Source organism: Bombina bombina, chromosome 3, assembly GCF_027579735.1.
Source record: "Bombina bombina isolate aBomBom1 chromosome 3, aBomBom1.pri, whole genome shotgun sequence".
Classification (NCBI taxonomy): Eukaryota; Metazoa; Chordata; class Amphibia; order Anura; family Bombinatoridae; genus Bombina; species Bombina bombina.
The window spans coordinates 749,743,101-749,759,427 of record NC_069501.1 but is presented as its reverse complement, the minus strand read 5'-3'; positions in this window follow the sequence as shown (position 1 = coordinate 749,759,427).

Below are 16,327 nucleotides of genomic sequence, written 5' to 3'. Positions count from 1 at the left end.
CTTCAAAAACGTGCTCGTGCACGATTCCCCCATAAAAAACAAAACAATGGGGCCATTTGAGCTGAAAAAAAACCTAACACCTGCAAAAAAGCAGCGTTCAGCTCCTAACGCAGCCCCATTGTTTTCTATGGGGAAACACTTCCTACGTCTGCACCTAACACCCTAACATGAACCCCGAGTCTAAACACCCCTAACCTTACACTTATTAACTAATCTGCCGCCCCCGCTATCGCTGACACCTGCATATTTTTTTAACCCCTAATCTGCCGCTCCGTAAACCGCCGCTATCTACATTATCCCTATGTACCCCTAATCTGCTGCCCCTAACACCGCCGACCCCTATATTATATTTATTAACCCCTAATCTGCCCCCCTCAACGTCGCCTCCACCTGCCTACACTTATTAACCCCTAATCTGCCTAGCGGACCGCACCGCTACTATAATAAAGTTATTAACCCCCAATCCGCCTCACTCCCGCCTCAATAACCCTATAATAAATAGTATTAACCCCTAATCTGCCCTCCCTAACATCGCCAACACCTAACTTCAATTATTAACCCCTAATCTGCCGGCCGAATCTCGCTGCTACTGTAATAAATGGGTTAACCCCTAAAGCTAAGTCTAACCCTAACCCTAACACCCCCCTAAGTTAAATGTAATTTAAATCTAACGAAATAAATTAACTCTTATTAAATAAATTATTCCTATTTAAAGCTAAATACTTACCTGTAAAATAAACCCTAATATAGCTACAATATAAATTGTAATTATATTATAGCTATTTTAGGATTTATATTTATTTTACAGGTAACTTTGTATTTATTTTACCCAGGTACAATAGCTATTAAATAGTTAAGAACTATTTAATAGCTACAATAGTTAAAATAATTACAAAATTACCTGTAAAATAAATCCTAACCTAAGTTACAATTAAACCTAACACTACACTATCAATAAATTAATTAAATAAAATACCTACAATTATCTACAATTAAACCTAACACTACACTATCAATAAATTAATTAAATACAATATCTACAAATAAATACAATTAAATAAACTAACTGAAGTACAAAAAAAAAATAACGAAATTAACAAAAAATAAAAAAATATTTACAAACATTAGAAAAATATTACAACAATTTTAAACTATTTACACCTACTCTAAGCCCCCTAATAAAATAACAAAGACCCCCAAAATAAAAAAATGCCCTACCCTATTCTAAATTACAAAAGTTCAAAGCTCTTTTACCTTACCAGCCCTTAAAAGGGCCCTTTGCAGGGCATGCCCCAAAGAATTCAGCTCTTTTGCCTGTAAAAAAAAACATACAATACCCCCCCCAACATTACAACCCACCACCCACATACCCCTAATCTAACCCAAACCCCCCTTAAATAAACCTAACACTAAGCCCCTGAAGATCTTCCTACTTTGTCTTCACCATGCCAGGTATCACCAATCGTTCCAGGCTCCGAAATCTTCATCCAAGCCCAAGCGGGGGCTAGACATCCATCATCCGACGGCTGAAGAAGTCCAGAAGAGGGTCCAAAGTCTTCATCCTATCCGGGAAGAAGAGTAGATCTGGACCGGCAACCATCTTCTTCCAAGCGGCATCTTCTATCTTCATCCGATGAGGACCGGCTCCATCTTGAAGACCTCCACCGCGGACCCATCTTCTTCTTCCGACGACTTCCCGACGAATGACGGTTCCTTTAAGGGACGTCATCCAAGATGGTGTCCCTCGAATTCCGATTGGCTTATAGGATTCTATCAGCCAATCGGAATTAAGGTAGGAATATTCTGATTGGCTGATGGAATCAGCCAATCAGAATCAAGTTCAATCCGATTGGCTGATTCAATCAGCCAATCAGATTGAGCTCGCATTCTATTGGCTGTTCCGATCAGCCAATAGAATGCAAGCTCAATCTGATTGGCTGATCGGATTAGTTAATTTATTTAATTGTATTTATTTGTAGATATTGTATTCAATTAATTTATTGATAGTGTAGTGTTAGGTTTAATTGTAGATAATTGTAGGTATTTTATTTAATTAATTTATTGCTAGTGTAGTGTTAGGTTTAATTGTAACTTAGGTTAGGATTTATTTTACAGGTAATTTTGTAATTATTTTAACTAGGTAGCTATTAAATAGTTATTAACTATTTAATAGCTATTGTACCTGGTTAAAATAATTACAAAGTTGCCTGTAAAATAAATATTAATCCTAAAATAGCTAAGATATAATTATAATTTATATTGTAGCTATATTAGGATTTATTTTACAGGTAAGTATTTAGATTTAAATAGGAATAATTTATTTAATAAGACTTAATTTATTTCGTTAGATAAAAAATATATTTAACTTAGGGGGGTGTTAGTGTTAGGGTTAGAATTATCTTAAGGGGTTAAACAATTAAGCGGTGAGCTCCAATCGGCAGATTAGGGGTTAATACTATTTATTATAGGGTTATTGAGGCGGGAGTGAGGCGGATTAGGGGTTAATACATTTATTATACTAGCGGTGAGCTCCGGTCGGCAGATTAGGGGTTAATAATTGTAGGTAGCTGGCGGCGACGTTGTGGGGGGCAGATTAGGGGTTAATAAATATAAAATTGGGGTCGGCGGTGTTAGGGGCAGCAGATTAGGGGTACATAGGGATAACGTAGTTGGCGGCGGTATATGGAGCGGCAGATTAGGGGTTAAAAAATTTAAATATAGTGGCGGCGATGTGGGGGGACCTCGGTTTAGGGGTACATAGGTAGTTTATGGGTGTTAGTGTACTTTAGAGAACAGTAGTTAAGAGCTTTATGAACCGGCGTTAGCCCAGAAAGCTCTTAACTACTGACTTTTTTCTGCGGCTGGAGTTTTGTCGTTAGAGTTCTAATACTCACTTCAGGCACAACTCTAAATACCAGCATTAGAAAGATCCCATTGAAAAGATAGGATACGCAAATGGCGTAGGGGGATCTGCGGTATGGAAAAGTCGCGGCTGGAAAGTGAGCGTTAGACCCTTTAATGACTGGCTCCAAATACCAGAGGACGGTAAAAACCAGCGTTAGGAGCCTCTAACGCTGGTTTTGACGGCTACCACCCAACTCTAAATCTAGGCCTTAGGGTTTATTTTATAGGTAAGTATTTAGTATTAAATAGGAATAATTTAGTTAATGATAGGTATTTTATTTAGATTTATTTAAATTATATTTAAATTAGGGGGGGTGTTAGGCTTAGGCTTAGACTTAGGTTTAGGAGTTAATAACTTTATTATAGTGGTGGCGACGTTGGCAGCAGCAGATTAGGGGTTAATAGAGATAATGTAGGTGGCGGCAGGGTCCGGAGCGGCAGAGTAGGGGTTAATAATTATAATGTAGGTGGCGGCGGTGTCCGGAGCGGCAGATTAGGGGTTAATAATATAATGTAGGTGGTGACGATGTTGGGGACGGCAGATTAGGAGTTAATAAGTGTAAGATTAGGGGTGTTTAGACACAGGGTTCATGTTAGGGTGTTAGGTGTAGACATAAAATTCCTTTCCCCATAGGAATCAATGGGGCTGCGTTAGGAGCTGAACGCTGCTTTTTTTTTTTTCAGCTGAATCGGCCCCATTGATTCCTATGGGGACATCGTTCACGAGCATGTTTAGCCAGCTTACCGCTACCGTAAGCAATGCTGGTATTGAGGTGAGATGTGGAGCTAAATTTGCTCTACGCTCACCTTTTTGCGGCTAACGCCGGATTAAAAAAAAAAGTAATACCAGCGTTGTCTTAAGGGAGCGTTAAAAAAAAAATGCTTGTTAGCAACGCACCCCTGTTACCGCAAAACTCGTAATCTCGCAGATAGTTTGTAATTTTTAGAATAGTGTTAGGATTTTTTTAATGTGTAATTTAGTTTAATTTAATTGGTAGTTAGTTTAATTTTGGTTTAATAATTATATTAGTTTAATTTATAATTCGACAGGTAATTTTAAATTTAATTTACGCTAGGTAAATTGTAATTTTAATATAAAGTTAGGGGGGTTTTAGGTTTAGGGGTCACTAGTTTAATTTAGTTTATTGTGATGTGGAGGGCTTTCGGTTTAGGGGTTAATAGTTTATTTTAATATATTTTGTTGTGTAGTCTTGTGGTTTAGGGGTTAATAGGTTTATTATAGTGGCGGCGGTGTAGGGCTTAATAACTTTATTATAGTGGGGGCGGACATCAGATTAGGGGTTAATAATATTTAAATAGTGTTTGCGATGCGGGAGGGCGGTGGTTTAGGGGTTAATAACTTTATGATAGTGGTGACGATGTCGGGGAGCTGCGGAATAGGGGTTAATAATTATTTTTAGTGGCGGCAATGTCGGGAGCGGCAGATTAGGGGTTAATAAATTTGATATAGTGTTTGCGATGCGGGAGGCCCTCAGTTTAGGGGTTAATAGGTAGTTTATGGGTGTTTAGTGTACTTTGTAGCAGTTTAGTTATGAGTTTTATGTTACAGATTTGTAGCGTAAAACTCATAACTACTGCTTTTAGATAGTGTTACGGATCTTGTCGTTTTAGGTTGTAACACCGTTTTTTTAGCCAGAACGAAAAACTCGTAATACCAGCGCTATGGGAATCCCATTAAAAACATCACTTTTAAGAGTGCGGTACTGAGGTTGAGTCAGTGGCGGATCCAGAGCCTGGTCTCGGGAGGGGCACTTCCAGATTTTTTTGTGGCGGCGGACAGAAAATAATGAGTGCTTATAGAACAGACTATTTTATTTAACCTATCGTACAGCTCTAACCTTATTTAAAAACAGTCACATTTGTCTTTCGAAATACAAACACACACATAGACACACATACATACATATGCACACATTTGAATGATGCTTTTACATGTGAACTTTCTGCAAAAGATTTGTGTGCATACAACTTGAGAAAATTAAAAGCAAAATGCTCTGCTTGTGCCCTGTGGTGTGGTGTCTGTATAAATCACTATATGTCCAGTCAGTTGTTCCTCCTTTAAATAACAGCACAACCCTTTACACATCATAATCCAGCTCAGCTGTCACAAGAAGCAGCAGTAACCAACAGCCTTAGCTTACCTTCTGTATCTCTCTAGCAGACAGACATTATAGAAGGTGAAATTTACAAGGCTCTCCACAGCTCTCCCAGCAATAGTCCCACCCCTCCGCCACCTGTCACACTCATTACCGGCAGATCTTCTGTGTCTGGGGGAGTTACAACACTGGCACTGCTGATACATATACATACATACATACATACACACACACATATTCATACATGCATATACTCAATGGATACACACACATACAGTGCATAAATACATACAGTGCATAAATAAATACATACATAAATACATACATACACATATTCATACATACATACACACATATACATACACATATTTATACATGCATACACACACATATACAGTGCATACATACATACACACACATATCCATATATACACATTTATACATGCATACACACACATATACAGTGCATACATACATACACACACATATTCATACATGCATACACACACATACAGTGCATACATGCATACACACATAATCATACATGCATATTACAAACACATATACAGTGCATACATACATACACACATATTTATACATGCATACAAACACATATACAGTGCATACATACATACACATATTCATACATGCATACACACACATACAGTGCATACAAATATATTCATACATGAAGGTATACTCTTTTATATAATTTTTAAGTCCTCAGGATCAATATAAAAATTAAAGAGGTTGACAAATTAAATGTAATAACTTGAGTGAGATAAATTCAATGGCAAACTACTGAGTGACCTTTTGAGGAAGACTAGCAACTTTAAGGTGTTTTTATCCCATTATAAAGCAAACCATACATAAATTCCAAGTCCTCACCCAGCAGAGATCCAACGAAGATCACCACTTGCACACTGGTTTTTAAATGACAGTAACTGAGCCCAATAGTGAGACTGGCATCTACATGTAACTGTAGCATGTGCATCTCTGATCATATCAGAGTGTTTCACCTGAGCAGTTTATCTGTTGAAACACAGTAGGCCCCACGGTATCTGGCAGTGACTCTGAGCTGAGTGAGCTCACCGTGAGTGACCGTGCCCCCCCCGGGGCTCCCCCTCAGTCTGACTCTGAGGAGCTCACCATGCCCGCAGCCCCCACTCCCTCTTTAAGCTTACCTCAGCTAGTCGGATTCCACTCCGTTCTCCACTCAGTAGTCACTGGCTGTGACACTGCTGCCGGCCTGCCGCGTTGAGAGACTCCTGACAGGACCTAGATGTCCCGGTTCCACAGACCACACTCCAGACTCAGTTGACTCCTGCTACTGACTGCTGCACCGAGATGCACGTGCAGCCAGTCAATCAGGAGGGAGAAGACTAGAGATCAGTGCGCGCCAAAATGGAAAGTTCCGGTAGGGGCAGGCAGCCAGCAGCAGACAGCGCCCGCCGCCCAGACATCAAATAAAGTGACAATTGTGCTGCTGCGCTGCGCCTGGCTGCCCTAGTACCCCTGGTCATTAGAAATATTAATGTGAATGAATGTGATATTAGTGAATCGGTTCATAATACGTTTTTTTTGGGGGAAAAAAATAATAAATAATAAAAATAATACAACCACTTGCCTTGTTAGCCCTCTCACTATATTCTCGGGGGGGGCAATTGCCCCGTTGCCCCCCCCCCCCTGGATCCGCCACTGGGTTGAGTTACAGGCTAAAAGGCTCGCGGTACACCTATACTGACAAGACTTGTAATGGCTGCAGTGCTGTTTTAACGCTGAAAGTGCCATATTTTTTAGTGTTAAAAGACAAACGCACAGACTTGTAATCTAGCTGATAGTTATTAAAAAAAAATTACAAAAAAAATCCTAATGACAAAATCATCAAAATATTATTAACATTATAAAAATAACTATACAATGTCTTAAATCATGTGTAGGTGTATGTTGTAGGAGTGTTATTTTCTTCTATGAAGAGAAGAGATTGTGATATAATCATTGCAAGGAGTAGGAGAAATGTAACAGCTCTTATGTTTAGTTATCTATTTATATTTCATGTTTTTTTTTCTCTTTCATTACCTTCTTTACTGAGTATGTAGACTATAAAACAGTGAAATGTTTTAATACATAATAATCCATACGTGTTTGACTGCAAAAGGTCAAGTACATATTTAAGGGCAGCTTTGTAAGATTTCCCATTTGTGCAAATTGTTATGCAGTTGGCAACATACACTAAGAAAAAAAACTCTGTGAAGTCTTTCAGATCCTATGTTATTCTATAAAATATTTCTACTAAAGCACCAGGGAACTTCGAATCTCGAATATTAAAAAAAAATAATAAAAAAAATTGGAAACATGCATCTCAATGAAGAGTTGTTTGAATTAGTAGTGAATCTTATTGTGAATTTGAATAGATAGCTAAAAATAGAACAAATTACATATTTCTACAAAGTGACATTTATTCTCACAGAACTGCCAATATATTACAAACGATGGGCTAGAATACGAGTGGCGCGCTAACTGTAGAGTGCAAGCATTATCGTGATTTTCTCGTAGCACACATGTTGCAATTCTTCAACCCAACCGTGTTAGTCCTAAATTGCAAACCCCGATGAGCATTACACATATTTTACATTCTTATGTTCTTCACTTATGGCTAGATTATGAGTTGTGCGCAACGGTTTTAACACTGAAAAAATGTCAATTTCAGCATAAAACAGTAACGCAGCCATGTTGGTATAGCTATACCGCAAGCATTTTAGCTTGTAACTCAACGTCAATTCCACACTCAAAAAAATGACGTTTTTTGCGTGGGATTTTCATAGTGCCGGTATTACAGGTTGTGCAGTGAGGCTAAAATGCTTGTACCGACATGATCCCTACCGCCATTTGAGACGAATGTTTCACAAAACTCATAACTAAAGTGTTACAAAGTACACTAGCACCCATAAACTACCTATTAACCCCTAAACCAAGGCCCCCCGCATCGCAAATACTATAAAAAACTTATTAACCCCTAATCTGACACCCACCCACATCCCCGCCACTATAATAAAGTTACTAACACCTATTCCGCCACTCCCCGACAGCGCCACCACTAACTAAACCTATTAACCCCTAAACTACCAGCCCCCCACATTGAAACAACTAATTAAACTTATTAACCCCTAAACCACCAACCCCCCACATCCCCACTAATAAATTAAACTATTAACCCCTAAACCTATCACCCCCTAACTTTAAATTAAAATTACAATATCCCTATCTTAAAATAAATAAAAACTTACCTGTGAAGTTAAAAAAACCTAAGTTTAAACTAACAATTAACCTAACATAACTATTATGCTAAACTATTAAACTAAAATTAAAATAACTACCAATTAAAAAACTAAATTACACATTAAGAAAAAAACACTACTAAAAAAAATTAAGCCTAAAATTACAAAAATAAAATAAAATACTCAATTACGAAAAATAACAAACACTAAATTACGAAAAATAACAAACTAAATTATCAAAAATAAAAACAATTACACCTAATCTAATAGCTCTATTAAAATTAAAAAGCCCCCCCAAAATAAAAAAAACCTAGCCTACAATAAACTACAAATAGCCCTTAAAAGGGCCTTTTGAAGGGCATTGCCCTAAAAAAATCAGCTCTTTTACCTGGAAAAAAATACAAAGAACCCAACAGTAAAACCCACCACCCAAACAACCCCCCAAAATAAAAAAACCTAACTCTAACAAAAAAACTAAGCTACCCAATAACCTGAAAAGGGCATTTGTATGGGCATTTCCCTTAAGAGGGCATTCAGCTCTTTTACATTACCCTGAAAAGGGCATTCATCTATTTTACCTAAAGCCCAAAACCCTAATCTAAAATAAAAACCCACCCAAAAAAATTAAAAAATAAACTAAAGGGGGGGGCGTGTCCGACCAGCGACTACGATGGCTGCCTTTTGAATTCCCTGCAACATTGGAGCTGATAAATCTGCTATGTATCCCTCCCTAGACCAGAAAACTTTATTTACATTTATGTGATAAGGGACAAGAAATACTCATGGAAAGGATTTAGGTGTTTTTCTCATACTAACGAGGACGGGCAGACCTGTTTAGAGGAGGTGCGTAGCAGAGGCCTAGCAGCGGCCTGGACCTTTCTCTACCCCCCCTTTGTATTCTGAAATTTCAGTATATCCAGCCATTTGAGCTGCAGACTTTCTGATAACCTGGAGCACCCTATGTGTGATATTTCATACTGTGCTATTACAACTATAGAATGGCGCACTCAAATCTTACACTACTAGAGATACTTGACTATACACTATGCCGTAATTTTGCACAGCTTGAGGAGAGTTTAGTGGCGGCTTGGAAAGGTACCACCACAGGGGAGACGCCGAACAGCATATTGTCAGCTGATGACAGCGCTCTGATTCCGCGGCCGGGTGGCCGCTCTGCAGATTTGGAGACCGAGGAGGCGATTACGGAACCAGAGGGGAGAGCTGTTGTGTGGCTCAACTGCACACCCATGACACTGCTGACCACAGTTCATGATTCCCCTCAATTGCCGCACCCACCACTGGCTATCCCAGAGTTGGCTGAGGACAGACCACGAGATGTTCATCGGAGCTTCAGCAAGCCCCTTCATATCATGGAAGATATGCAACATCCCCAGAGGCGCAGTAAATATGAACAAACTATACTGCTACCGGACTTGTTACAGGCTGTGACGGAACTGACACTCTTTAGCCTACAGTCTATTTTACAAGTCCATGTAGAAGTTTTTTTTTGCACGGAGAAGCTGTTTTATATTCCATGGGTACTTACCACTTTCTGCCATGGCTTTGTTACGGCCATCTTTACATGGGACACCGCAAGTAGGAATAACCTCCAAATCAAAATAGGTATCGGATAGTGACTAAGAGGAATCACATAATGGCTCACATCTATGTCATGCAAATATTTCATTAGTTATGGAGTGAGCGATTTTACTGCTTCAAATAACACTGCACTTGATATTAGAAAGAACGTTACTATCCAAGTATATCTATATGTTCTATATGAGGGGTTTTTAGACCTGAGAAGCTGAGCAGCAATATGATATATAGGTTTAGAGTGTTGAGTGCTATCTGTAAATATGTTACCCTAATGTATATAACACAGAAATTCAATATTTCCCAACTTACTTTATAGAATACAGGCTTTGCAATGTATATGTTTTGTTATTTTCTCCATGTGAGATCTCTTTTATGTGTACTCAAGTATATGCCCATAGTGACTTAAGTATTCTTTGATTAACATATATATCCCCATACTGAGGAAAGTTCCCTTGCTTTATTTTTACTACTGCACTGCTATAAGTATAGTTATAAAGAATCGTATATGGCCATGTTTTCACATTAACCCTTTGGAATATGTATTATCTTATATGTTTTGCTGAGAAGATCTACAGATCTACAACTATTTGATAAAGGGTTGAATTGTGTGTTTTCCCTTTATTAACTTCAGCTGTTACTCTCCTATACCTTCACAGGTATGGTAATCGTTCCTAGGCTTTTTCCATATGGTGCTCTTTATATGATTAATAGTATATGTCTATAAACACCCTGATTGAATGTACATTTCTAGTTCCAGTGTTCAAAGCAAACTAAGAAAAGCGAGATTCATAATTTGAGGTCCAAAAGTGGCCTCCTTATGTTCATGAACGCCTTCTGTAGCTGCATAATTTCTGTCTGAGCTGTGAGGCCCAAGAGTGACCTCGGTGATCACTGGGAAGGTGTATAGTCTATCTGGCACATATAATGTTCATTATTGCCGCTTTGATCTGTCAGCTTAACAAACTTATGTATGTAACATGTTTCTATATTTTCTACTTGATGTCTATTTTTTTTTTTTTTTTTTATTATTCTTTTTTGAGAATATCTGTTTGGAAGATACTTATCTGTACAGAGTTTGTTGACATAAAATGTATTGTGCCTTAAATTGAATCTCAATAAAAACATTTAAAAAAAAAAAAAAAAAAACTAAAACGCTAACATCCATCCTCATCCAGGTGGTGAGAAGTCTTCATCCAGGTGGCATCGTCTATCTTTATCCCGGCGGCGCAGAGCGGATCCATCCTAGAAGACATCCGGGTCAGAGCGTCCTCTTCATGAGGTCACCGCTGTACACTGGTTCTTCAATGCAAGGGACCCTTTTCAAAATGGCGTCCCTTGCATTCCTATTGACTGATTTGATTCTTGATATTTAAATCAGCCAATAGGATGAGAGCTAATGAAATTCTATTGGCTATTCGGATTTAAGAAGCTCTCATCCTATTGGCTGATTTGAATTTCAAGAATCAAATCAGCCAATAGAAATGCAAGGGATGCAATTTTGAAAATGCTCCCTTGCATTGAAGATCCAGTGTACGGCAGTGATCGTATGTAGAGGACTCTTCAAGGATGGATCCACTCTGTGCCACCGGGATGAAGATAGAAGACACTGCATGGATGAAGACTTCTCGCCTCTTGGATGATGACTTCTCGCCACCTGGATGAATACTTCTCACCGCCTGGATGAAGACTTCTCACCGCCTTGATGTGTCTGGACTTCAGAAACTGTGAGTGGATCTTCGGGGGATAGTGTTAGGGTTTTTAAAAAAATAAATTGGCTGGGTTTTTTTTTTAGATTAGGGTTTTGGGATTTAGGTAAAAGAGCTAAATGTCCTTTTCAGGGCAATGTAAAAGAGCTTATTGCCCTTGGGTGGTGTGTTTTACTGTTGGGGCGTCTTTGTATTTTTTTCAAGGTAAAAGAGTTGATTCTTTAGGACAATGCCTTACACAAGGCCATTTTAAGGGCTATTGGTAGTTTATTGCAGGCTAGTTTTTTTATAGGGATTATAGATTAGGTGTAATTGTTTTTATTTGTGATAATTTTTCATAAATTAGTGTTCGTTATTTTTCGTAATTTAGTATTTTTTTTGTAATTTTAGACTTAATTATTTTTAGTAGTATTAGTTTTTTCTTAATGTGTAATTTACTTTTTTAATTGGTAGTTATTTTAATTTTAGTATAATAGTTTAGTATAATAGTTATGGTAGGTTAATTGTTAGTTTAAACTTCGATTTTTTAATTTTACAGGTAAGTTTTTATTTATTTTAAGAAAGGGATATTGTCATTTTAATATAAAGTTAGGGGGTTGTTAGGTTTAGGGGTTAATAGTTTAATTTAATTTTTTTGCGATGTGGGGGCTGGCTGTTTAGGGGTTAATAGGTTTATTTAGTGGCGGTGATGTGGGATGGGTGGCCAGAGGTTTAGGGGTTAATAAATTTATTATAGTGGCGGCGTTGTCGGGGAGCGTCGGAATAGAGGTTAATAACTTTATTATAATGTTGGCGATGTAGGGAGCGGCAGATTAGGGATTACTAACTTTATTTCGGTGTCGGCGGTGTCGGGGGCAGCATATTAGGGGTGTTTAGACTAGGGGTTTATGTTAGGGTGTTTTGGGTTTTAATGTAACTTTCTTTTCCCCATAACACTCTCTCCCTATTGATGTCTATGGGGAAAGCGGGCACGAGCACGTCAAAGTAGCCCTTGGCTTTTGTGCGGTATGGAGCTTAACACCACCATATTGCATGCACAAGGAGGCTTTTCAGAAACCCGAAATGGCAGCGCTATGGAGGGTGAAATAACGCAACCTTTGTTGCGTTCATTTTGCACCCTCTATAGCGCAAAACTCGTAATCTAGGTGATAGAAAATAATGTACTTTGTATTATTAAATATATATGCAAAACACGGAAGGGAACTGCACTCTCATACCGGACCGGGTACACATCCCATGACCATGCAACATGCTCAGCCCTGGGTGCCACTGGCACTCACAGGAAGCTGTGCTGTCCCCAGAGCCACAAGCAGTTAACCCCAGACAGGTCTGGGTGCAAGAACCATAGGGAAAATTACAAAACAAATTAATACAACACACAGAGAAAACCCAGCACTCACTTACAAGCTCTCAGCTAAGATTTAAAAGCAAAAATGGAAAGGTTAGTCACCGCATCTGGCCAAATGGGACAAGCCCAGGTACCACGTCAAGGTCCTCTCCAATACCTGAGACCCTAAAACAGCCACACAATGCAAGCTTTCAAATCCAAACAAACTGAAAACAAGGGAAGGGTGCACAGGAATATGTAACCACCCTAGACATATACAAAACACGGAAGGGAACTGCACTCTCATACTGGACCGGGTACACATCCCATGACCCTGCAACATGCTCAGCCCTGGGTGCCACTGGCACTCACAGGAAGCTGTGCTGTCCCCAGAGCCACAAGCAGTTAACCCCAGACAGGTCTGGGTGCAAGAACCTTAGGGAAAATTACAAAACAAATTAATACAACACACAGAGAAAACCCAGCACTCACTTACAAGCTCTCAGCTAAGATTTAAAAGCAAAAATGGAAAGGTTAGTCACCGCATCTGGCCAAATGGGACAAGCCCAGGTACCACGTCAAGGTCCTCTCCAATACCTGAGACCCTAAAACAGCCACACAATGCAAGCTTTCAAATCCAAACAAACTGAAAACAAGGGAAGGGTGCACAGGAATATGTAACCACCCTAGACATATACAAAACACGGAAGGGAACTGCACTCTCATACCGGACCGGGTACACATCCCATGACCCTGCAACATGCTCAGCCCTGGGTGCCACTGGCACTCACAGGAAGCTGTGCTGTCCCCAGAGCCACAAGCAGTTAACCCCAGACAGGTCTGGGTGCAAGAACCATAGGGAAAATTACAAAACAAATTAATACAACACACAGAGAAAACCCAGCACTCACTTACAAGCTCTCAGCTAAGATTTAAAAGCAAAAATGGAAAGGTTAGTCACCGCATCTGGCCAAATGGGACAAGCCCAGGTACCACGTCAAGGTCCTCTCCAATACCTGAGACCCTAAAACAGCCACACAATGCAAGCTTTCAAATCCAAACAAACTGAAAACAAGGGAAGGGTGCACAGGAATATGTAACCACCCTAGACATATACAAAACACGGAAGGGAACTGCACTCTCAAACCGGACCGGGTACACATCCCATGACCCTGCAACATGCTCAGCCCTGGGTGCCACTGGCACTCACAGGAAGCTGTGCTGTCCCCAGAGCCACAAGCAGTTAACCCCAGACAGGTCTGGGTGCAAGAACCATAGGGAAAATTACAAAACAAATTAATACAACACACAGAGAAAACCCAGCACTCACTTACAAGCTCTCAGCTAAGATTTAAAAGCAAAAATGGAAAGGTTAGTCACCGCATCTGGCCAAATGGGACAAGCCCAGGTACCACGTCAAGGTCCTCTCCAATACCTGAGACCCTAAAACAGCCACACAATGCAAGCTTTCAAATCCAAACAAACTGAAAACAAGGGAAGGGTGCACAGGAATATGTAACCACCCTAGACATATACAAAACACGGAAGGGAACTGCACTCTCATACCGGACCGGGTACACATCCCATGACCCTGTAACATGCTCAGCCCTGGGTGCCACTGGCACTCACAGGAAGCTGTGCTGTCCCCAGAGCCACAAGCAGTTAACCCCAGACAGGTCTGGGTGCAAGAACCATAGGGAAAATTACAAAACAAATTAATACAACACACAGAGAAAACCCAGCACTCACTTACAAGCTCTCAGCTAAGATTTAAAAGCAAAAATGGAAAGGTTAGTCACCGCATCTGGCCAAATGGGACAAGCCCAGGTACCATGTCAAGGTCCTCTCCAATACCTGAGACCCTAAAACAGCCACACAATGCAAGCTTTCAAATCCAAACAAACTGAAAACAAGGGAAGGGTGCACAGGAATATGTAACCACCCTAGACATATACAAAACACGGAAGGGAACTGCACTCTCATACCGGACCGGGTACATATCCCATGACCCTGCAACATGCTCAGCCCTGGGTGCCACTGGCACTCACAGGAAGCTGTGCTGTCCCCAGAGCCACAAGCAGTTAACCCCAGACAGGTCTGGGTGCAAGAACCATAGGGAAAATTACAAAACAAATTAATACAACACACAGAGAAAACTCAGCACTCACTTACAAGCTCTCAGCTAAGATTTAAAAGCAAAAATGGAAAGGTTAGTCACCGCATCTGGCCAAATGGGACAAGCCCAGGTACCACATCAAGGTCCTCTCCAATACCTGAGACCCTAAAACAGCCACACAATGCAAGCTTTCAAATCCAAACAAACTGAAAACAAGGGAAGGGTGCACAGGAATATGTAACCACCCTAGACATATACAAAACACGGAAGGGAACTGCACTCTCATACCGGACCGGGTACACATCCCATGACCCTGCAACATGCTCAGCCCTGGGTGCCACTGGCACTCACAGGAAGCTGTGCTGTCCCCAGAGCCACAAGCAGTTAACCCCAGACAGGTCTGGGTGCAAGAACCATAGGGAAAATTACAAAACAAATTAATACAACACACAGAGAAAACCCAGCACTCACTTACAAGCTCTCAGCTAAGATTTAAAAGCAAAAATGGAAAGGTTAGTCACCGCATCTGGCCAAATGGGACAAGCCCAGGTACCACGTCAAGGTCCTCTCCAATACCTGAGACCCTAAAACAGCCACACAATGCAAGCTTTCAAATCCAAACAAACTGAAAACAAGGGAAGGGTGCACAGGAATATGTAACCACCCTAGACATATACAAAACACGGAAGGGAACTGCACTCTCATACCGGACCGGGTACACATCCCATGACCCTGCAACATGCTCAGCCCTGGGTGCCACTGGCACTCACAGGAAGCTGTGCTGTCCCCAGAGCCACAAGCAGTTAACCCCAGACAGGTCTGGGTGCAAGAACCATATGGAAAATTACAAAACAAATTAATACAACACACAGAGAAAACCCAGCACTCACAAGCTCTCAGCTAAGATTTAAAAGCAAAAATGGAAAGGTTAGTCACCGCATCTGGCCAAATGGGACAAGCCCAGGTACCACGTCAAGGTCCTCTCCAATACCTGAGACCCTAAAACAGCCACACAATGCAAGCTTTCAAATCCAAACAAACTGAAAACAAGGGAAGGGTGCACAGGAATATGTAACCACCCTAGACATATACAAAACACGGAAGGGAACTGCACTCTCATACCGGACCGGGTACACATCCCATGACCCTGCAACATGCTCAGCCCTGGGTGCCACTGGCACTCACAGGAAGCTGTGCTGTCCCCAGAGCCACAAGCAGTTAACCCCAGACAGGTCTGGGTGCAAGAACCATAGGGAAAATTACAAAACAAATTAATACAACAC